The sequence below is a fragment of the Hippoglossus hippoglossus genome, chromosome 7 (assembly GCF_009819705.1).
Source record: "Hippoglossus hippoglossus isolate fHipHip1 chromosome 7, fHipHip1.pri, whole genome shotgun sequence".
NCBI lineage: Eukaryota > Metazoa > Chordata > Actinopteri > Pleuronectiformes > Pleuronectidae > Hippoglossus > Hippoglossus hippoglossus.
Window position 1 is genome coordinate 8,025,082 of NC_047157.1, and position 23,592 is coordinate 8,048,673.

A 23,592-nucleotide genomic window follows, 5' to 3' on the forward strand; every position below is an offset into this window, starting at 1 on the left:
GTGGATGTCTGTTACCCATCATCCTCTCTGGCTGTCTGGCCCCTTCTGTTTACAAAGCTGCACAGAATCAGTCCCGTGTCCGCGCCCCCTCGGCCTGTCCTGTGAATTATGTTTGCTCTCATTTGTATCAATCGCTTAATAATCAGTGTTAGTCTCTGCAGAGGGAGTTGGTATAACTAAAGGCTCTCTTTATAGTCCCCAACCACTCGCCTGTATGCAAGGGGAAATACACACTATATATGCATGAGTATATGCATATTGTAAAGCTGGAAATGACTGTGTCGTCATGGGTGATTTGTCGTTGTTGTCGTTGTTTTTATTTCTCTCTGGTTACATTTGTGGTTTTTAATGTACCGATAAGTGCAGGTTTTTATTTATGTGTGACAGGTGGTTTTACTTGGTAATGTCCTTTTCTCAGTTGGTGTTTGCTTGGCAAAAATATTATTGTTTCTACTGAAATTCACCCCAAGCCTATGTCCTCTACTCAGGGTATCAAATTATTGAAAGCACTTGTGATATCCATGAAAGGTTAAAGAACCCCCCCCCCCCCCCCCCCCAACACACACACACACACACACACACACACACACACACACACACACACACACACACACACACACACACACACAGTTTGTCAGATCATTTTAGTGGAGGGTCACTGAAGGAAAAGGTCATTGATAACTAACCCTGTAGATGGTGGAAAAAACCCTTTTTATAAACCCATAACTATTGTTTTCTCTCATTAGTGAATTGAATGTTTGCAGATGAGTTTCTGCAACAGACTGACATTCTCCTGCATTCTACTTCAAAACAATACAAAATAAATGTCCTTAAAACATCCCAGAAGCACCACTCAGCTCTAACTCTGTTTTATTTTGGACAGAAAGAATTGTGTTAGTCTGACCACAGTCTGTCTGTCTGTCTGTCATCTGACTGATGTTGAGACCCCTGTGAGATCCAAGTTCACACTTTCAAGGAGGGCGCTCAAGTTTCTGTTATTTATCCACCAGACGTATTGTAAGATAAAGAATCAGAAGGGCAAAAACATGACACTGTTGTGTTGCATCTGTGGTTCCTTGTTCTTAGTCGAGTCAATTCAGTATAAACCCTGTTCCCTTCCTTTCTCCTCTGGAGTTCTGGATTGTACATCATCCTCATCCTTTCTGTCTTGGTGTGTTTTCTTGAAGGGCTTATGCATATGAGAAAAAAATTTGTATTTTAATCTTTTATTTAATTTTAATTTTCTATAATAAGCTCCAGCAGACAGGAGTTTTTTTTCTTTTCTTTTTGGTCTTTGTTAGATCCCAAATTTTGGGAGAGCCAATGTTAAAGATGTACATTTGAATGTCGAGGGGGAAAAAAATGTATCCTGTCTCACTCTGCCTTTTTATGTGTAAAAGAAAAGGTTTAGGAGAAGGAGTAATGTGTTTACCACAAGGTTTATTTTGAGGAAAGAACTTTTACATCAGTGCCAAATCGCATGAGGATGTGCATGGGCATGTACGCCCGAATTTATCTTAAAAAAAACCCTGCTAAGCTCAAGCGAGGGTTCTGTAATTCCAGCAGTGTGAAGTAAACTAAAAGCAAACTTTAAACGTCAATGTTTCGTTACGCAACTCAGCACACCTGGTTACAGTACTGACATTAGCGGCTGAGCTAATGGCGTTAGCTGTAGTGCTCCCAACCTCCTCATGCTCTCAGTGACAGGTGACCTTACGCTCACTTCCAAAATATGATCAGTCCCATATAGTTTGGAGCTTTTTACAAGTATATATATATATCTATATGTATCTATAGATGTATATATATTTATATTTTGTGAGACATCAGTCGAGCAACGAGTTTCTTACAGAAATGGCACCATTTTAAGGATCTGTCCACTGGTGTTCTAAGATGATGGATTCACAGGCAAAAGGCAATAATGTTTTAGAAAAAGGGGGAAGACGTTTGAGTTCTTTTTTTCCCTCCCCCTTAAAGAGGCTGCTGCAACGGCGAGAAACAATTTATGTATAAACACACGATAAAAGCAGCAAACGTTACTATTGGTGTTTGTACAGTTCAGCTCTTGGAGTTCTGATGTTGGCCTTACTGTCCATTCCTCCTCTGTTGGTGTTTTTTCAGTTGTATTCTGTACAAAAATATTTTGCAATAAATATGGAACTGTTTTCTAAGGACCTGGTGTCGAGTTTGTAATTGTAATTTTGAAGCTATTTTGAAATGATTTTATAAATGTCGTCCCACTGCAGACGAGTCACGTGAAATAAAAAAAGCTTTGACTCATGAATTGCTTCCTCCCCTTTACCCCCTGACCCACCTGAAAACATCATATTCATATTATACATTTGATTCTCCACAACATCAGTGTTGTCTCTTTACTTTGATGACAGCTGAATATCTTAGTGGTTTATTTAAGGCAGGTAGTTACAATATGGACGTGACATGGTTAACATGGAAATTATTGACATTCACATTATTAACTGGTTTATATTAATTTCTTTGACATTAATTATTAACATGATGTCCCAAACATTTTGTGATAATATTTTAGTGGTGTTAAAATTTAGGAAGTTTGAAAAAATAAATTCAAACTTTCCATAATGACATTTTGGGAGAAATACATGAATATGCTGATGTGATGATTTGGGGATTTTGTTTGTAATTTACAGTGTAAAGTATTATCTTAACATTTCTTGACCTGTTTGGGAGTCACTCCCTCCTCGTGCGTTTCTCCACAGTGCAGGTAAACAGCAGGCGAGCAGGTTGTGATTTCACTAACCCATTTAGACAGACTGGTATTTGTGCAGCAGTCTCCTGCTGCTGCGTGCCACTTCTCAGTCCTAATTGTCTTAGGGCTCAGATGGCTTTGGCATATGACTCAGCGCTTTAGCAGTGACGTCCTCTCTGAGGACAGGAAGAGAGCTCTGAACACTGGGAACAAGCACAGAGCCACTGTGTCCTACCACCAATGTCCTGTTTATATATATATATATATATAAATAAATAGTGACCTTTATTAATAGGTTGTTCTGATACACAGCATATGTATGAAATTGTGTCAGCACATTGTTTATTGAACTGTTTTTATTCAGCAAAGAACTTGTGTATTTCTTTATCTTACACATATTTGTGTTTATCCATCAGAGTGACACAGTATCTTTTCATGACCAATGTACTGGCCTGTATATCTCCACTTATATGCACACAGATCAAAATAGCTACATGATGTAATTGTAGGTGTGATTGGCAGCGAAATAAATCAATGCAAACCCCCTGACCTTCATTTTCACTTTTGAAATATGACATTGAAATTAAAAATGAAGTTTCCTCCTTACAATTATATGAAAATGTTAAAATACCCAAACATTCAAATCAATTTGATTTTGACTTAAAACTTCAAAATGTTACTGCAGCTGTTAACAATTTTTCCAACATTTTTGACATAGGCTACTGAACTATTTCAAACTATTATCCAGGGTTGTGAATATTATCATGCTTTCAAATGTGTTCATAGTTTACACTCCAGTATCCATCTACATGTATGTATCACTGTGTACATTCTGTGTACATGTATGTTCTTTTATACTGCTCTACTATTTTCAGCTGTTTCTATTGATCTCTTTGTGATGTTAATACATTTTGACACAATATAACCTCCAGTTGTCTGACACTAAACATTTACCTTCTGAGCTTGTGCTGTTTGCAGGTCGAATGTATGTTATCCACACCATGATGGGATGAGAGCGCCATCTAGTGATACAAAAAAAACAGACAGACATTCAGATCACGCACACGCACACACACGCACACACACGCACGCACACGCACGCACACACACACACACACTCCATGAATATGTTATTGTTAGAATTGTGTGAATGCATTTCTATGGAGTGAATTTGAATATTGTCTGAGTTTGTCTTTGTGTAATTTCCTTTGTGATTTTCTCCACACCACCTGCACATCCAGATATGTGTTCATGAAAGTTTCCTTAGTGGCCTGTAGGGGGAGCTGGAGGACATTGAGGCTGCAGTTTCAGGGCTGCAGCCTCAATGTCCTCAATGTAACAATTTAATCATTGTCATGTTTTGGTATGTTTTATTCAGCTTCTGTGAATTTTATACTATGTGTGTTTTACTATGATTACATTTGTGCATTTTGTGAATGGAGTTTGGCTAGCGTCAGAAAACTGACTCAGGCAAATAAGTAGCTGGATCTACAAGACCAACGAGGCAATTTACTCAATTACCCCACAAGACTGTTATCAGCCACTCTCTGTATTTTCACATGAATTTGCATTGGATTTTAACAGTTGGTTATCAGGGAGGATCAGCACTGTGTAGCCTTTACTCCAGGGGGCGCACTTGTTAACAGAACTGCTCCCTGATCTCCATGTGAGCTGAGGCTTCCTCCTCCTACTGACACAGTAACTAATTTTTCTCCAGTACCTTTCTCATATCTCTGTTTCAACATTAACTGCCGAGCACAGTCACATCAACTTTTACCCCCTTCAGATTAAAACTCTTGTTTCCTGCTTGGTTTTTAGTTGACGTGTTTTCATCCTGCTGGAGCTGACCTCTCACTCACTGAAAGACGAAAAGACAATCCCTGGATTTTATAAAAGTAGGTTTAGATTTAGTTGAATAAAGTTACACTCGTTGACAGGTCAACAGTTCAGCTTTGTTCAAGTGAAAAAACAACAGAGTTTCGCTCAGGTTAGAAAACAGATCATAAAGAGTCACGTATTTTAAAAGTGTGTGTTGAAACATTTGGACAGGGTCTGGTTGTTTTCCATTGCTCTCATATTATAGCTTATGTTCCTATAATTTCACAGGGGTCAATTGTTTTCTGATTTATAAAGGAGAGAGGTCTTCTCTGCATGATATTAGATGATATTGCAGATTAGAGGGTTTATTTGAAACGTCTAGGTTTTATTTTCCCGTTGCTGTTCTGTCATTTGCTCCTGCACCGTAAATATAAAGATAATAAGCAGAAACCATTGAGTTAAGTTTTATGAATCTCACACAGATTTGTTTCTACAATGGACAAACCAGACACTGGCTCCTTGAGAGGAGCTTTCATGTTCTTACATCACCTGAGAGCCACTGTAGCTTCTCCTGTCGGCCTCGAGGGGGAGGCCACTCAGTTAGGTTTAATATGCAACTCCACCGCTAGATGTCACTAAATCCTTCACACCGAGCCTTAAATAAAGTCAATGATTATTGAAGCTACATACACGGCTCAGAGATTTCCTATGATTACACTATTGCCTGGTTACTGGTGACTGTTATCGCTCCATTATTATCTCTCCAGTCTTGTTAACTGTCTATCTGATAAATTCTGTTTATTTTCCACCGCTGCAGTTTGCCAGACACTCTTGTCAAACATTTCACGTTTCAGAAAATGCAGCAAACATTTCCATCCCCAGCCAACATCGATCAAACACAGAAACCTCTGTGTCCTGATTGTGTTGTGCTAAGAGTTCATGAGCTTGATGCAATAATGATGATCAGATTCACTTGTTTGAATAACAGCTTCCATATCTGGAGCGTCGACTTACTCTGATGACAGTGATGCTATGTTTTCACTCCTGTCTGTTTGGTTGTTGTATTGTTGGTTTGTTAGCAACATTATGCAAAAACTATATAATGGATTTCTGTGGAATCTGGTGACAGAATGTGTCAGGAAAGATTCCATTAAAGAGGATCGGGATCAGGGAGCAGATTCTGGAAAAAATAAAATTCCGCTTTCTTTAACATTGTGACATAGGGAATTTTCACTGTTTTCCCATGCAGGGAATAATTCATGGATCTTGATGGAAAAAAGTCTGATATATTTAGGGACTGATGTCTATGAGTGTGTGACATTTGGTGCAGCTTGATTGGATATAAGGAGACTGTTGGGCCTTGGCTGAGGTACGAGCTCTGCTGGGTGCCATTCCAGTTAATAGATGTAAACAAACTGAATTAAGTTAAAGACTAAAGACATTACAATGAGCTGTATGTTACATGGTGTGGTGTCCTGACATCACATTGACAAAATACTGTCCCAGCAGCCTTTGCTCCTCTTCGTCATCTGAACTTTATACAGTAATCAGGTGTTTTGGAGGAAAGCACCATGAGCTCCTGGGATTTGTTTTCTTTTTTTTTTCGCAGCTTAGGGCTTTATAGAATCGACTCTCGTGCAGGACAAAAGAAACCAGCAATTCAAGATGAGGTGGCTTTGTTTACACTGTCACTACACACCTGTTGTTCCATCAACAAGTTGCGCCGCATCATTGGCTTTTCCGAAAACGAAAAGATCGCCGGCAGTTGAGCAGTTGCAGAGGATTTGCTGATGGGGTTTGTGTGGTGAAACTGGGTTGTTAGGCTGGGGGGAGACGGCGTTGTTGTTACGTTATTGTTTGATGAATGCAGCGGCCGGCGGTTCCCTCCGGATCATCTTACTGCTCTAAAATGTCTGAAAGCAGATGCTGGTTTCAGGAGAAAAAAGTTGAGTTGCAAGATCAGATAATTTCAGTCACTCAATAAAATGTGACAAAAGGAGGAGGACGGGACGGACAAAGGAAGGAAGATGTGCCTCTCCCTCCTCCCCTCCTCCACTCCTCCACTCCTCCACCCCTCCAACACACACTCAACAGCTTCAAGCAGAAACACTGAGCTCCTTTGGCTTTTTCTGACACTCTGTCAAACCATTGTCTGTGTCTTTGACATTATTTATCTCATACAAATATTTATTATGAATAATTTCAGTTTATCACAACAACACTTCATTTAGATTTTTGCCACACAACATATAACAGCAAAAAAGAATTATAATAGAAGAATAATGTGACAGATTACATCATGAACCAATGCTTATTATTCAACACTTACTGTGACTGATGACAGTTATTGAGATTTCTGGGAATTTAGTTATCACCTCAACCAAACTTGTTTCGTAATCTAAGATGATATTTTAATACAGCTCTATATTTGTCAGTTGTGTGCTTCATTGTGCCACTTTTTCCACCCTGTGGAATTTCTTTTCCATGATTTTTTTTACATCATGAACAAACACAAACACACTGTAATGATGTCACCATGGTTATGTTTGATCACAATTTGTAGATAATACAGTTAATTCAGCCTGTGTTACCAACTGGAAGTGTGGTCATTACTGAAATGGACATTTTAGACATACAGGCTATAATGAAAGAAACTAATGAATTATGGGAAATGTAAGATATGGGTTTTTGGAGCATTAACATCAAAATCGAATGGATTCTTCCCTGACACATACGAAATCCTTCCACCAACAGGGGTGAAAACATAACCTCCATGGCTGAGGTAACTACAGCAACTATACAGACTGATTTTTGAAAATGTAAATCATCCCATTACTTGATGATGACACATGAATAACACATGACACATTATATGTTATAACTCAGATGAGAAAGGTCCTGATTCACGTTCATTGTTTTGCTGATGTGTATAAAAGAGGAAAGATAGAACAGAAATGTCTTTTTATCCTGATGATAGTGAGTGATATTAACATTAATGGCCTGACTATTGGCTGCCACAGTCACTTCTTTGTCATCGGTGGTTAATGATTAAGGACCTTCAGGTTTATTGTTCTTTGTTCTGCTTTGCTGTGTCACAATGAGATTTAAAATAGAAAACACATGTACAATCGATATGAATAATATAGGAGCTTGTGTGTGTGTTGAATTTGAAATGATGAGCTGATGTTCACTCTGGGAGGTGAGATGAAGAGAGAGCATCTTGTTTTTCTCCGTCTCTGCCTCTGTCTGCAGCCTCCCAGGCTGACGACAGCCACCTGGTTGCTATGATGGGATTCCCACTGATGCAACATCGGCCGAGCTCCGCTCCCCTCTCTGGGTACACGCACACGGCCTAATTTTAGTCTGTCGTGTTTTCGCTCATGATATTACAGTTGTTATGGGAGAGGTGTAACAAGAACCAGTTTCTTTGTGTGTTTTCCAGCACCAGATCATGTTTCATGTGACTTCGTATCTGCTATAAAATACATTTCCACTATTTATTCCACTTCATATGCCTCTGTGTGACAGTGAATCACCTGAGCAGCCATGTTTTAATGTATAGCCTTCTTTTTTAACTCCCTTCAGACCAGCCCCACCTTTGTGTACCTGCTTAACACTTCAATGGCCTGCCCATGCTACGACTGGTGGGCCCCCCTCCTCCATCCCACCCTCATTGTAGTCAACCTGCTGTTGCCTCGGCCCAGAGGCCTCTGCTGCAGCGGATTTGTTAAGAAGGTGGTCATTACATTTCCTATAGGAGAATACAGGCCATATGTAGAGAGACTCACCGCAGCAGATGGGTAAATTGGATGGGAAGCAGGTTAGTTAACGCCTGATGAGACCCAGATAACATGTGATGCCTTTTCTTTGGAGATTACTTAAACAATTATATACACGCAGGAGGTTTAAAGTCCAGTCTGTCGAGTTTTTGAAAACCATAAATAATATCAGAAAATTACTCATCAGGATTTTATTTTTCTATCTTTAACAACAGAGCCTTAGCATAACTCATCAAAAACAGACAAAAACAATACACAAAGAAAACACAACACCAAAATCACACTAAACAATACCAGACAACTTTAGGTCCAACAGCCTACTTAAATAACAAAGGGAATTCCCATAGGCTTTTAGTTTTGTTCCCCTCCTCAGCTTCAATAAACTTTCCACATCTATTGAAATATTTTCTAAGTTCATCATCGTCATATCCTTCCAAAACAAAACAAACATTCTAAATTGTTAAATATTTAAGGAATCCACATCTCATAATACCACATGAAAAAACTATAATATAATTTCATTGCATTTACATAACTCATTATAACTTTGCCAAACTAACAAGCAAAATAACCCCAAAAATCTACTCTGGTCTTCACTAGCAGAAAAGTGAATATTGGTAATGTAATTTACATTCCCCTAAAAACTCTGTCTTCTCATCTCCTAGATGTTCCCATAAAAACAACCCCTACAGCCTATTGTTATGCTCAGTAACCCAGGCTACCTGGCAGAGGGGGGGAGTCGCAGTGACCAGTGACTCTACTAGAAGTGGGCAGGGGTCACCCTCATACCCTTAAACTGGTTCAGGTCACACCTTTCCAACCAAAGTTTCTCAATGACTATGACCGGCTCAGTCTCACCCCCCTCAAACGTGCAGTATGGTGTCCCACAGGGTTCAATCCTAGGTCCCATTCTATTTTCTATCTATATGCTCCCCCTTGGTAACATCATCTGTAAACATAATGTCCATTTTCACTGATGACACACATCTCTACATTCCAATCAAACATTGCAACTCTCCACAAGTGCCACACAGAAATAAAACACTGGATGGAAAACAACTTTATCCAACTGAACCTCTCCAAATCCCATGTAATTGTCTTTGGTCCCACCTCCAGCATGGATGATATCACGGCAAACCTTGGTGAACTAGCACCATTTACCAAGTCCTCAACTAGACATCTGTGCGTGGTCTCTGACTGAATCCTGAGCTTCAAACCTCACTTTAAGAAGGTTGTGCAATCGTGTTTTTATCATTTAAGAAACATTGCAATGGTTAAATCTTTTATCTCTCACAGACCTGGAAAAAAATCATTCATGCCCTTATTTCTTATCTTCTTAACTGTAACTCCCTTTATATTGGTCTTACTCAGAAATCAATCCACGTCCACAGTAGTCCAGAATGCTGCCGCTTAGCTTTTAACAAAATCCAAAAAATGCAACCATATCACCCCTTTTTTAGCATCCTTGCAATGGCTGCCTGTTTATTTTAGGATAGATTTTAAAATTCTTTTAAATATATTTAAAGCCAGGCATGGGCTGGCCCCGCCCTATATTTCCGACCTTTTATCTCCCTATGAGCCAGGAACACTTTGTGAATTTCATATTGTTGGTTGTAAAGCACTTTGTTACCTGCATTGAAAAGTGCTATACAAATAAAGGTATTATTATTATTCATTTTATTATTAAAACAATGTTTTCATTCCTTTCCCCCCTCCCACAACCAAATCTGCATAGTTTTAACTGATCATCTCAGTCGGTTTCCTCTCACAAACTGTAGGAGACAGAGGGTGTTGTCTTAGCTTTTCCTGCTGCTGTTGAAGCAGGTTTTGCATCTTGGTTTGACTTGAACAAAAGACATCAGGAAGAGACCCGAGCACGAGAGAGCAGCCTTGTCTCCTGCAGCCGTTGCAGCATCCGAACAGTCAATGCAAAGTTATTTGCATAGGAAAATACAAGTGAAGTCTTTGGGAGTAGGGGAGTTTGAGTGTGGCCCACCACTCGAGGATCCACTTAGGAGAAAAAGTGAATGTTTCCTAACACAAAAAAACAACAATAAAAAATGTTTTTATAAGTGTATTATAAACTGTAGTACATATTACTACAGCTTTTTCCAGAGCTGTGACTACAAATTCCTTTTAAGCTGCTTTACCTTTTATGTTTCTGTTACAAAACATATGGCTTTTACAGTGTGATCTGCTCTGTAGCTGCAGCTCTGCTAATAGGCACAGTCTCCCCCACTCGTACAGGCCGACTGACTGATTTGCCTCTGATGCAAATATCAACTGAAGACATGGTGCAGCCATGACGCAGCTCAGACGTCAATGAAAAAAATAGCTGTAGGCAAAAAAGAGAGAGATTTGACTTTCAGTACCAGGAGTTATCTGTTCACCTGGTGAAACTTTGCTTCCACTGAATCAAAACAGGTCTCGTTATTCCATGTTCAGTTTTTCATTATCAAAATATATAATGGTATATGGAATCTGAAAACACACTGAGTAATGGACATTAAATTGTAATGTTTGCATCACCCTCACATAATAAGTGTGACCATTTGAATGCTAAATTAAGTTAATTCTTAGTTTTCCAATTTTCTTAAAAAATGTTTTACATCGGTACTACACTGAGATCACGTGTCAATCAAAAACTTTGCCAAGGAAATATAATGCTTTATTTGGAGTTTTTTAGTTTTTTGATCCATGTGCAGCATATATAGTGCAACACAAAAAACTTTCTCTCTCAGGCTCTTTTTTGATTCTTCCAACATTTTTCTTGGCAACACCATGCAGACTGTCCTAAAGTGTGTTTAATCCACATTAGTTTGATTAGTGATTGGTGATCCTAGAGAAGCTAGCAAGAGCAGGCCACACTTTGAGAAAATGCAACCAATACATCCCATCTCCTCCCATGGGGCCTGTAATGAAAGTTACGCCCATATGAACGCACACTGTGTGACAACTGATAGAAGACAACTTTTCCGATACCCGCTCACTGACTTCTGTTCTCTTCTCTGCTTCAGTGGTGTATGTCTTTCCGAGTTTTGGAGACTCCGGTCATGTGCAGTGTGAACACGGGCAGGTTGCGTTCAGGCAGCCAGGCAGGTAGGTACAGTAAGTGACAGAGAGGTACGTCAGCCAATCATTTTATTTGGTTCAAGTCAAATAATTGGTCGTGTCCATTACAGTCCTCTGAGGGCCACAGACACAGTTTATTAACTTTATTTATTGATAGCTTTCAGCATGTGAGGATGATTTCAACAAATAAGAGAAATCGTGTTGCAGAAACATATTAACGACCCTACCTTTAATTTTATCTCCATGATGATACAGATGAATTCGGACTTGAATGAAACAGCCTTTAGAAACAACATCAACAGCTCCTGGATGAATGATTCTTATACTGTAGTTCCAGCTGTGAGTGACCATACAAATTAATTTTCCAAAAATAATCAAGACATACCATGTAATTAATGTAGCTGCCGCCGGTCTTTGTGCTAAGCTAGCTAAGCTAACATGTTGTCGGTACTAGACACACAGAGATGAAAGCCATTTAAATCCTCTTACACAAGACAGGATAACAAACATGGGCATTTCCCTAAATTTTGAAGCGTTCCTTTAAAGTGCAGAGCATGTCTGAATACAAGAAGTACAAAACCAGAGAGCTACTGAAGAGATGCACTGTGCGTCAGGTATTGTAGTTCTTTCACAACCTCTCCATGAGTAATACATCAGGTTATGTGAACAGAAACGTTGGTCCCATTAATGTAAATATGGTAATGTCCTGTGTTTATAATAATAGTGTGAATCTGATGGAACAGGTTACACACACACCTTTCTTTGAACTGTGTGTGTGTGTGTGTGTGTGTGTGTGTGTGTGTGTGTGTGTGTGTGTGTGTGTGTGCGCGCACTGGCGTGGTCCCTGTCTGCGGTCCCCCCCACATGAATGGAGTCGGGCCTTGTGCAGTCGACAGCTGTCTCCTTTGAACGACCAAAGACAAAAAAGGCCTTAAATCCAGCAACCTCCCTCTTTCATGTGTTCATCCGATACCAGTCTTCCTCACCTTACTGTCACTCCATTCAGCTCTGCGGCCTGAGGCTGCAGCTTGTTACCGCACTGTGTTCTACCTGCGGACCATGTGGAATCATTTGGTCCCCCTGAATGTTTACAGGAGAGAGAGGGAGAGAAAAGACCAAAGTGCAGCTGTGTTAGAAATTAACAGCGTTGTTATACCAGGGGTCAGGAACCTTTGTCCAATCAGGGGCCATTTCCATTTTGATTACATCCTTTGAGGCCACTCTGAATTATGGAACATGTCACACTAACTTCTTTCATGTGATGGTTGGAACTGCCTCTCTACGGAGAGCCGTCTGATGTCGATGATGATGATGATTATACTCGCACCTGATTTGAACCCAGATAATAAGACAATAACTTAGTCAATTGTTAAAAAATCTATGTATAAACAATTGCCTTTTTATATCGTAGAATTAACTAATAATTCATAAAATACTTTATGACTATTTCTGTGACTGTTGTGGTCCTCAACAGTCTTCAAACACTTCTCAGGGTAATGCACGTTGTTTGATTTGAGGCGTGTGTGAACTAGTTGTGTGTAAACACATCCTGCATCCTGATCATATGTTGTTGTAGAGCTGCCTTCAGGAGGGAATATGATCTTCTATAACTGTTCTCCTTATTAGACTGTACATTTAATTGTCACATGGATCATTTTTTTGACTCCAGTTGTTTTAATCAAATTACCGCAGACATTAAGACAAGGAAGGAATCGATCCACAGGCAATTTTTACCCTGAGGCCTCCCAACCTGTAAATCCAGCCACGCTAGACACAAAATAAAAAGTTAAAATATCCCAAAAAATACTGAACATGTGTCTGAGGCAATTGACAGAGTGAAAAGCAAAACTAAAAAAGTCCAAAAATTTACGTTTCAGTTTGCATACAGTCAATAAAGACCCCCCCCCCCGTTTGATATTTTTCCTTTTTTCCATTTAAGAGCGTTTACTTGAAAATGTAAAGACGTCTGTTTGTTTAGATCAAGCACTAGTTTTTCTGAGGCCTCTGCAGATCATTTCCTCTGAGCAGGAGAAGAAGCTGGCAGTGCATCGTTTTTCTTCTGTATAATTTTTTTACATTTTGGCTCAGGGTACAAAGTTTCAGTTAAACAAGGTTTATATTCACCGTGCCTCCCATACACCTAATGCCCTCTCGGAAAAAAAAGTTAGAGATGAAAGCTAAAAATAGGACATTTGGAAGAAGTCGGGGAGTCATTGTGTTTGTGTGTGTGATAACCCAGGCAGTCAGCTCTGTGTGTGTCGGACTGCCTCCCTTCACTGAGGGTAATTAGAAAATCCTTAGGGCAGGATCTGCTTGGCTCTGACTGTGTGTGTGTGTGTGTGTGTGTGTGTGTGTGTGTGTGTGTGTGTGTGTGTGTGTGTGTGTGTGTGTGTGTGTGTGTGTGTGAATTTCCCCTTTGCAAAAGGAGGGCTGAGGCCTAACACTGTACCAGGCAAAGGTTTCCACCGAATCGTTCTTGCATAACTCAGTGAGTGATAACACCGGTGCATTCCTCTCAACACACATCACAGCTGCCAGCATCTTTGGTTTTTTCCCAGTTCCCAGTTAAATACAGTCTGTCTCACAGCCCAGGATGAGCAGATTCAAGCTGGACAGAACAGGTTTCCCATTCTGACCCTTTTCAAGAGGAGACAGGACTTAAGGCGTTGTGTTTGAAGATTCTCCCTCTTGAATAGACGGAGAGGTTGGCTGATCTGCGAGGGCAGAGGCCATATTCATCAAGAGGTAGGTCAGCTGGGGTTAAAGCTGAAGGTGTTCCCACATCTATTGAGTGTCTGTAGCCTCCGACCTGATAGGAGACAGAGGAGGTTTGACTCATGGGAAATGTACAGACGTCGGTTTTGTTGGCTTCAGTCTTCTTCAGAGGTATAAAGAATAGATGAAGGCAGGTGATTAGGATGCATTTGTAAATTCAAGCCGTTTATATGCAGCTTGTGATATATTTCTACTGCACAGCTAACTTCCACAATGTTGATTCAGAGTCACTTCCTGAATGGCTCGTGGATTAGACTCTGTAAACTATGCAAAGTTTACTGACTGTAAAACACCTGCACCAGCAGCTCAGTGTCTACACTCTACCTGCACCCTCAACACTTCCTTGCCCATCACCGTCCAACGAACAGCTGGTCTCCATGGCTCCTGCTCTGCTATAGGCTCTCATGGGACTGCGTTGCACCTAGCTGCCGCTCTGTGATTGGCTGGGAGAACGAGACAAACCAATGTTCCTGGCGTCTGGAGACTACAGTGTTTACAGAGCGGCACCCAAATCCAAAGGGTGTGTTTGGAGGGTTGTAAAAGCCTGGCTGAGCTTTGAGAAGGGCCAGTGTGCTGAATGTGTTAATGTGTAGCTCTTTACAGTGACGGCTCTGCGTAACAGAGTGGCTTAGGTAATGTTTAGGCTTGTGGACTTTGATACGCGTTTCTGCCTGATTCATACAAAAGAATGAAATCTGCCGATCATTTACCTGCATACAAATTCAGGACAGACTCAGGGCTACTCAAGGTCGAAGCTGATCTGGGATTTTCCAGAGTAGGATGCCTGTATAGGAGTTTTCATTTTTTAACCTCACTTCTATTCACCCCTTCATAGCAACCTGCAATTCAAGGATTTTGCCATCACATTACATTGCACTGATGGTTTTCCACTGAGGCTGAAGTTACTACATACGATTGGCTCATATCCACTCAACAACACAGCCTTTGTACACATGTTCTATGTATTATAAAGCAGGTGTATTTCTGTGAGTTATTGTAACTAGTTGAGCTCCTGGCGGCTGAGGCTCAGGAGGTAGAGAGGGTTGTCGGTTTGATCCCCGTCTCCCCCATTCCGCGTGCCGAAGTGTCCTTGGGCAAGAAAAAAACCAAATTGCCCATGACCGATATGTATAATTGATGTATAAAAAAGGGCTCCACATAGATGCACTGTATGAATGTGTGTGTGAGTGGTCATCAAGACTGGAAAGATCTATGATCTAATCAGCGAAGCTGGGAAATCAGTTCCCTTTAAAATAACCACTCAACCACCTTTGTCATAGTTTTATATTTGAGGAACCTGAGCATTGTCTGCATGAGGAACAAAAGAACCAAAGTCATTAACTTTATCTGCATAGGTAAAATCTGTAGAACTCTCAGTAACACTTTCTTTTAAGGATAACTTCAAGAAATCAGTGCTCTCCTTCTCTGTTTCCCATTGCAGGTCGGATGAGGTGAGGACTATAACACCTTTAATCGATTTTCTTTTTAAATATCTTGAATCATACTGTATATGTTTAAGATCTCCGCCTGATATTCTCCTCCCTATGAATATTTATGTCTTTTGAGTGGGAAGGTTGACTGTCCTGGTATCTCTCTGCCCTGCTCGCTGCTGAGGTCTGATGTACATTTTGGCTATCAGCGTTACATAGAGCAGTAAATTTCTCCAAGCTATAAATCTCACTTAATTGCAACGGTCTTACATTTCTCAGCGGTAATTTACTGCCAACTGGCCTTGATGGGAAACAATTCTTTCAAGTTAGTTTTGTAAGCTGAAATCATGAGAAGACCCGAAAAGTGGTTTGTCATAGTTCTGTGTGCAATGCACGTATCTTTTGTGTTGAAAAAAATCTGGTTTGTGGAAGATCTCTGTGCAGAAATGCATCTTCCTCTGAGGAACAATAAACAAGTGAAAGTTAAATAGGAAAGAACAAGCTAACAATGTCATGCATGCAGTTAGTGTCACCTGTTGTGTTTGAATCAGCAGCATTTAGCCTGATGCAGCAGGTTTCTCACAATGACGATTTTCTCCAGGTGGAAACGTTGAGTTATATCTGACAGTTGTTCTGGATGATGAGGAACAAACTTGAACACGAGGGACACGTTTGACAGCTTCCATTTTCTTTTTCACTGTATTTAATATTGTGCGCAGTCAGACCAGATGTGCAGTCCCATTTGCGTCCTTCTTCTAATTCCACAAAAGTCTGTCTGAGTGTAAAAGTGGACCTCATATCTCACGAACCGTTCATTTTATTGACTTCACACCTGTGTGTCCTTAGTGGCCCAAGGAAGTGCAGTGTTGCAATTTGGACACACAATATGTTCATTATTAATAGGATTGGGATAAACAGGTGGATTCAGTGGGGGCAGGGCAGTGTGCCTTCAGTCTTCGGACCGAGTTGAACATGTCTTCCTCTATGTCCTCAGATAAACTCAGTAACTGGCAGCCTGCGGTCAACAGTAGGTTGCAGGTTTCTGAGTTTTGTTTCTCCATGTCGGACTGACACAGACGTTCACGGGTGTTGCAGGTGCTGATCTCCATCATGGCAACAACATTCACAGAGTCACTTCTTGTTCGGCAATTTGTCCTCAAAGTTAAAGCTCAACGTTTGATCTGTTGTTTTGTATTCAGCTGAATTACAAAGCTTTTATTTTGAAATGTTGGGATCTTGGATCTAAAGGTCGGAAGATTGTGTCAATTGCTAAACAGAACTCTGAAATTGTTGACATGCAATGTATGAAAAAAAAAACACCAGTATAGTAAATAATTAAAATGTATATGTAAATCACACACATGAACAGTAATGAAGCAAATTCAGTTTCAGTTAATGAAAAATATTGATTATTGAATCTTCACTGCAGATAAACCAGTTAGGACAAACATAACGTTTTCTAACTTCACTCTGCACCATAGACAGTTTATAAAAGATCTCTGCACACAACATCCAGCACACAAACAATAAAGAGTGACAGTATATTGTAGAACTGTTTGAGGAGGACTCACGAATGACAAGGAATCATTCAGAAGTAGCTCTGGACCATTAACACAGGAGATCAGCCCAAACAGGCAGGTTTAGAATGACTCTGCAGTAGTTCCTTCACCATGCATAGAGTAAAGAGGGCGTTGTTCTTCAGTAAAAAGCGACTGGAAAATGTGCCCTGACATTGTGATTGTTTTCAGTTAAGTAAATGATGCAGGAAGAGCTGGGGAGAGTTCTGGGAAATGTGGTGATATGGTAACAGACCCCCTGATATTTCAGTTTATATGTTGATTTAAAAAAACAAAAAACATCCTTGTTTAACTACAGTAGATTTAAGTTTATTGACCTACTTCCAATTTTCCTCAGGCATTTTAAAATGTCTGATAAAGTGTATGATTTTACTTTTGGCCCAGCCTTCGCCCTGACACACACAGAGGAAGTGGAGAGGTGCAGTGTACAGGTGAGGGTGTTGGGAGGGGGCTGGTGGGCAGTGTTTCTTGGTAACTGGTCCCACTGGGCTGCTTTCCGACTCTGGCTTCACCTGAACCCTGCCTCCCTGGAGAGCCTCCACATCAAAAACATGTCTTGCATCATTCGCAGGAGCTGCTGTTATCCTGCAGCCAGAGCCCATGATACACTCAGTGGGAGAGATCAGTCATTATCCAGCACACAGTGAACACCCTCTCTGTCACGGCCTCATATCAACCAGCAGGAACACACAGAGAGATGGAGCATTACACTGAAGGATGCAAAAATATAAAGTTATAAAGCATTAATACTATAAAAACCTCTATATTGTGGGTTATACAGTTGTGTCCTATGATTAGCTGTACAGTGTTTGGGGAGATTTTTAACACAGTTCAAGTCACCACAAAATAGCATCTTCAAAAGAAAACCAGCTGAATGAATCTTTTTAAATAACCTCAGTGGTAGGACTGTTGCTTTTTATGAATTGTCCTCAATTGTCACATTGAGGAATGAGTTCCTTAAATTTGTTCCTCAAGTTTCATTGCTTTGAAGAGTTGTGTTACAGCTGAACAGTATATACAGTATAGGATTACAGCATTTATAGAAGATGTCATACATCTATTGATGGTGATGATAAAAGTACAAGTAATGAAGTAATAACATAAAAAAAAATCCATCGCACTCCCACATCCACTAGTTCTTATTGCTGATGTCCTTAAAAATATTTTTAAAATTCAGATCTCCTTCAATTACAGTAATGTGAACTTGGACCTCTTGTAGTGGTTGAATATTTCCACTTGTGACCTTTTTAACCGAATAGTGATTTTTATGTCTCAGTGCTGGGACAGCCAGGTTGTCCATCTGTCCAGCGTTGGATTGTTGTGAACACAATATCTCATAGACACCTACAGGGGCAATTTCTTCAGATTTGGTACAAACGTTCACTTAGACTCAAAGATGAACTGATTACATTTTAGTGGTCGAAGGTCAAAGGTCAATGTCACATGTACTTTTAAATGTGACACATCAAGAACACCCATTGGGAAACGAATCACATCTGGCACAAAAATTCACTTGATTTCAGGGTAATATCATTAGAATTTTGGTTGTCTAGGGTCAAAGGTCAAGCTCACAAAACCATCTTTTTGCCTTGTGAACCTTGTGAAAGGAAACCTTTATTGCACAAATGTTGACTTAGACTCACAGATGAGATTTGGGCGGTTAAAGGTCCAGGTCACGGTGGCCTCAGAGAACATCTTTTTGGCCTTTAGAGAATTTCAAATTTTTGGACCTGTTGTCACTTGGACACTGATTCGATTTCAGTGGTCAAAGGTCAGGGTTACCTCATATGAGTCTGGAAAAAGATTATGTAGACTGAAACTGCACTGGTTGGCGACAGAGCGGCTATTCTAGTTCTTTTATCTTTTTATCTTTCAAAGAGATAAAATAGTTATTCACAAAAAAAATGCTAAATGGTTGATGTATGAAGTATGAAACCACCTCTCTGCATTGTGTAAAGAGACTTGTATATTTCCACTGATAAAACCCTTGAGGACAGAGATGTGATGTCAGACTGACACTGGGATCCAGCAGGAATCTTTTTACAGATGAAATTCTTGGTAGTTCGGGGCATTGATACAAAGAGCAGGTTCTTAGTGTGAATAGTGGTGAGCAGTCTTAGATCTAAAGTCTTGTGATGCTTTATTTTGGGTTAACTTTCTTCTCTTTGATATAACATCCTGTAGCCCTTTTCCACCACAGGCCCCTTTCCGGGTACTTTTTTGTTAGGAACTTGACCTGCATTTCAGTAGAACTAAGTCAATTTAGTTCCTCCTCCCTTCCCTGAAATGGCCCCTGCTTCAGAGGTTGCACTCAGGAACTTTCAGGGCGGAGTTTGGTCCGGTACGAGCCATTCATGACACTGTGGCAGCATTCATTCAGATAAGAAGCCACTGAGTGAATCAGTGAGAGGACATTACTTGCAATGTTTCTCGACAGTGAAAACATGTGCAGTGGACTTCCTGTCCGTTGTGTGTTTGTGAGCTAGAAGAACAACATGGTGACTCTGTCGTCTTTTAGCATCATGAGCAAAGATTGCAAAACAGACTTTCAGTGAAAAGGGAAAGTAGTGACATGTTGCCTGATACACAAAGAGACCAAACCAGACTCATCAGCCATGTTTCTTACAATGAAACTATGATCCTACAGAAGCGTTTCTAAACCAGTTTTGATTCTCCTACAAATTGTTCTGGAGCAAGAACCTTTCTCTGGACTGATCTGGAGGAGACAGGAGTTCCTATTTAATGTAAATGTAACTGTGAATATTACTTTTGTCTATCATAAGCCTTTCCACTAATCTAATAAGTGTGAAATTGACTCAAATGATCCTCAGCTGTACAGCTTCAGCTTCACAGAATAACGTTTCCTGCCCGGAGGAGTCAAATGGCTCATGTAATGGTACACTCTCTCTCTGTCTGTGCCTTTCATATGTTTTCATGCCTGTATGAATTCAACATACACACACGAGCTAAGGCCTATAGCCCTTTCTCTGAAAATCATTGTCATTCTGCACATGCTAATGCCTCAGTAAACACGTTAGACAGTGAGCTAATTACCCTACAGAAAGTCTTATGGAAGAAACAGGCAGGTGTGTTTGGAGACGGTATGCTCATAATGCCCTCAATGAACACACAGACACGCGCACACACACACACACACACACACACACACACACACACACACACACACACACACACACACACACACACACACACACACACACACACACACCGTTCACAGCCTGACAATGCCATATTCGACCACGAGGCACGCAAAGGCTGACATGCTATTTAGAGTCGGTCACAATGAATGATGACCTTGAGGTCGGCATTTAAGCTCATTTCCTAAACAAACTGCAACGTCTCGGCTGTGAATGACTGAAACTCGACCCGGCCAGCAGCTCTGCAGGTGTGTTTGACAGTGACTGTGTGTGTGTGTGTGTGTGTGTCACTGTTTGTGTAAGATGTGTGCACATGGATGTTTAAGGAGGACAGGGTTCCATACAGAAATACACAAAGAAGTTTTTGCCGTTGGCAGTGACAATGCATCTTTTATTGTTGCAGCCAAAGATACATCATGTGTTTCAAATCATTAACTATACAGAACTAATGTTTAATTTAGCTCTGTTCTCTGGAGAAAACCATTACAAACGGTACACTGGTTATACTCTGAACCACACCACTCAACATTTCAACTGCCATCATGCATTGCACATGATCTGAATAGTGTCAAGTATTGTTTTTTGCCTCTGAAACACTACATACGATTATAAACAACTTTCCTTTCACTTTTCTAATGACCTAAAACTAGAGTCAGGTCAATGATTATAACTGGACTATATCTATAGTTGCATCAACCAACATCTTCCTCATTTTTTGTGAGCAATTCCGGAAGAAGTACAGAACATTTTGAGTCAGTGCTGTCTTTAAGGAAATACATCTTTGAGTGACAAGATTAAATTGTTCATTGAGCGTCGTACATTTTGTCATAGCTGCCTCCTCACTATGCTGGTATTTGTATTTTTAAGTGAATTTGTTTCTCCTGATCCATGTGTTCCCTGTGTTTCTATCAGTCAGTCTTTTTATACTTTATCTTTCAGTGTTTTGTTCACAGTAGAAAAGAAGCAGAAGCAGATATTACATTGTTTAAACATATTTATAGTTTTAGCTTCTAGGATATCATATGTTAATCCTTGAAAATGGAATACAAACAAAGGTTGATGTAAACCGAAATGTTACTTCACTAGTTTTCACAGTAAAATGTGATTCAGAGCCAACATTTAGTGCCATGCACAGAGCACTGTGCTGTTTACAGAGTGTGTTGGAGGATATGTAGGCATCCCAGAAGACATCCGCATTTAACTATGACCAACCTCCTTCTCTAATTTAAGCTTTGAACCAGCACATAACTCTGTAGGTATTCTATTATGTTTTAACAGAAATAATCAGCTGAGAAATGTTGGAGGAAAACATAAACCTAACACAACAACTTTTCTCAAAAACATATATTGCTAAAGTGAAAAGCGATGTATATGATTGTATTTGTAATGTTTTGGGATGTTTATTGTACATTTATATATCCTTACTAATAAACATGGGGAAGTTTATGTGGCTTTTGATGTGTATATATTATTGAATTATTGAATATTAGTAAATTTGTCTTGTTCCTTGTCCCGAATGTCAGACTCATCACAGCAGCAGTTTGGCTCCGACCTAGCAGATGAGCCAAACAGGTGTGTTGTGGAATAAGATGCAATAATAATTGGTATGCCTCGCTCTGTCTCTCTATGGCAACGTGCCCCATCGGAGATTATGGGATACGACCGCACCATCCACACACACCATCCCACCCTAAATCCTTCGGGGGCCAATTACCCGCTGCTGGTGGCAGGCGGCAAGTCAGAGCACGGCTGTGGCTTCTGGACCGCTGGTGTGCACGCTGCTCCCCTGAGGATTCTCTGGCTTTTGTGAAACTAAATCAGACTTGAATCACCTCACATCACCAGGCAAAGACAAAACTTGAATATAATACAATTTTAAATATTGCAATACAGGAAAAATCCAAACTCCTAAAAAGTCATGTAATTCATATATCTGCAATCTCCTATACAGTAACGTGGTGTGGGACTTTGCCGTCCCGGTAGTGAGGCAGACAGGGAGCTAATTGGTGAGAGACTTGGTAAAAATCAGTGGTTGAGTGCTGATCAGTGTAATGAGGGGCCTTTATACATCACACCTGGGCTAAGTCCTCCAATTTCCTCATAGACAAAGTAAATCTCTGTAATTATCCCACAGTCACCTGAGCAGAAGGGCAGTGTGGAGGAGACAGGTGGATAAAACAACAGAGAGGACTCAGCAGACAGATGCTGCATATTGAGAGATGAGGCCTCTAATTTGGGGAAAACCTATGAGAATATCATCTGTTGATGGCTTCTCACCACGTCTATGAGTTTTCACAGAGCATGGAAAGATTGTTATCCATTATTCATCACTGATGAATTTGTTATAACACACTGGGTAGTGTTCAGGATCAGTTTCATGAGCTGCCTGGTTTACAGTACGAGGTGTCTATTTACTTCAGGACATGCAAACACAGCCTCATCTGAGTGCTGTGACTCGTCCATTACACGCAACATTCACTGCTTTAATAATCAGAATCTGTGTAAATTGCATTCACAATGCTTTGTGTCTGTTCAGAGGACAGTGTCAGAATATGTGATAGGGTATATCTTAAGTGTTTATATAAAGAACAAAAATATTCCAGATACTACAGCATACATATAGATATATGTATATATATATATATATATATATATACAGTATATAGAATAATTTGGGTAAAACATGCCCAGCTGTCTTGAGACAGTTTTTCTCTCATATCTCTGATTTGTTTTGTCTCAGTCTGTTAATGAGATGTTGAGCAAGTGTATATTAAACACTAAAACTAATATGGTTTCTAAAGTACTACACTGACTTTAGCATTTATCTCAAAGCAACACCATGTCCCTGTGTACAGACTCATACAGGCTGTAAACCAGCGGCACACTGCTACATTAAGGTAGATTCACTCTTTCTATCAGGTTCGAAACTGTCCTAAATTCAAACACTGTGTGGGTGAGTGTAGAAAACAACAGTCAGACAACAGTTTTAAGTATTAAAAGCCCATTGTTGTTTATTTGTTGTTGTTGTTTTGGGCTTAGTTCTGCCATGATCTCAAAAGTGCTTGGACACGGATCTCTAGTTAAGGCTAGCAGGCTCTAAATTTACTTTATCCAGTTTTGTTCTGAACCAAATATGAAACATTACAATAGTTTAATATTCATGCACATAAACAGGTTTGTTATGTGAGAGTAGCTTAAGACAATTTAATATGGTATTGTAGCCATTTTAACACAAATTTTATATTTAGTGCTTTACAC

The 23,592-nt window shown here is 40.0% G+C and overlaps 1 long non-coding RNA gene across 1 annotated transcript; it reads left to right on the plus strand.

Annotated features, from left to right (window-relative positions):
• The first annotated feature begins 589 nt into the window (after positions 1 to 589).
• LOC117764902 lies at positions 590 to 22,992 on the plus strand. The gene is made up of 3 exons (XR_004614474.1): positions 590 to 1,787; positions 16,032 to 16,037; positions 22,958 to 22,992. It is a non-coding gene; the product is annotated as an uncharacterized LOC117764902 (long non-coding RNA).
• The last annotated feature ends 600 nt before the right edge of the window (positions 22,993 to 23,592 follow it).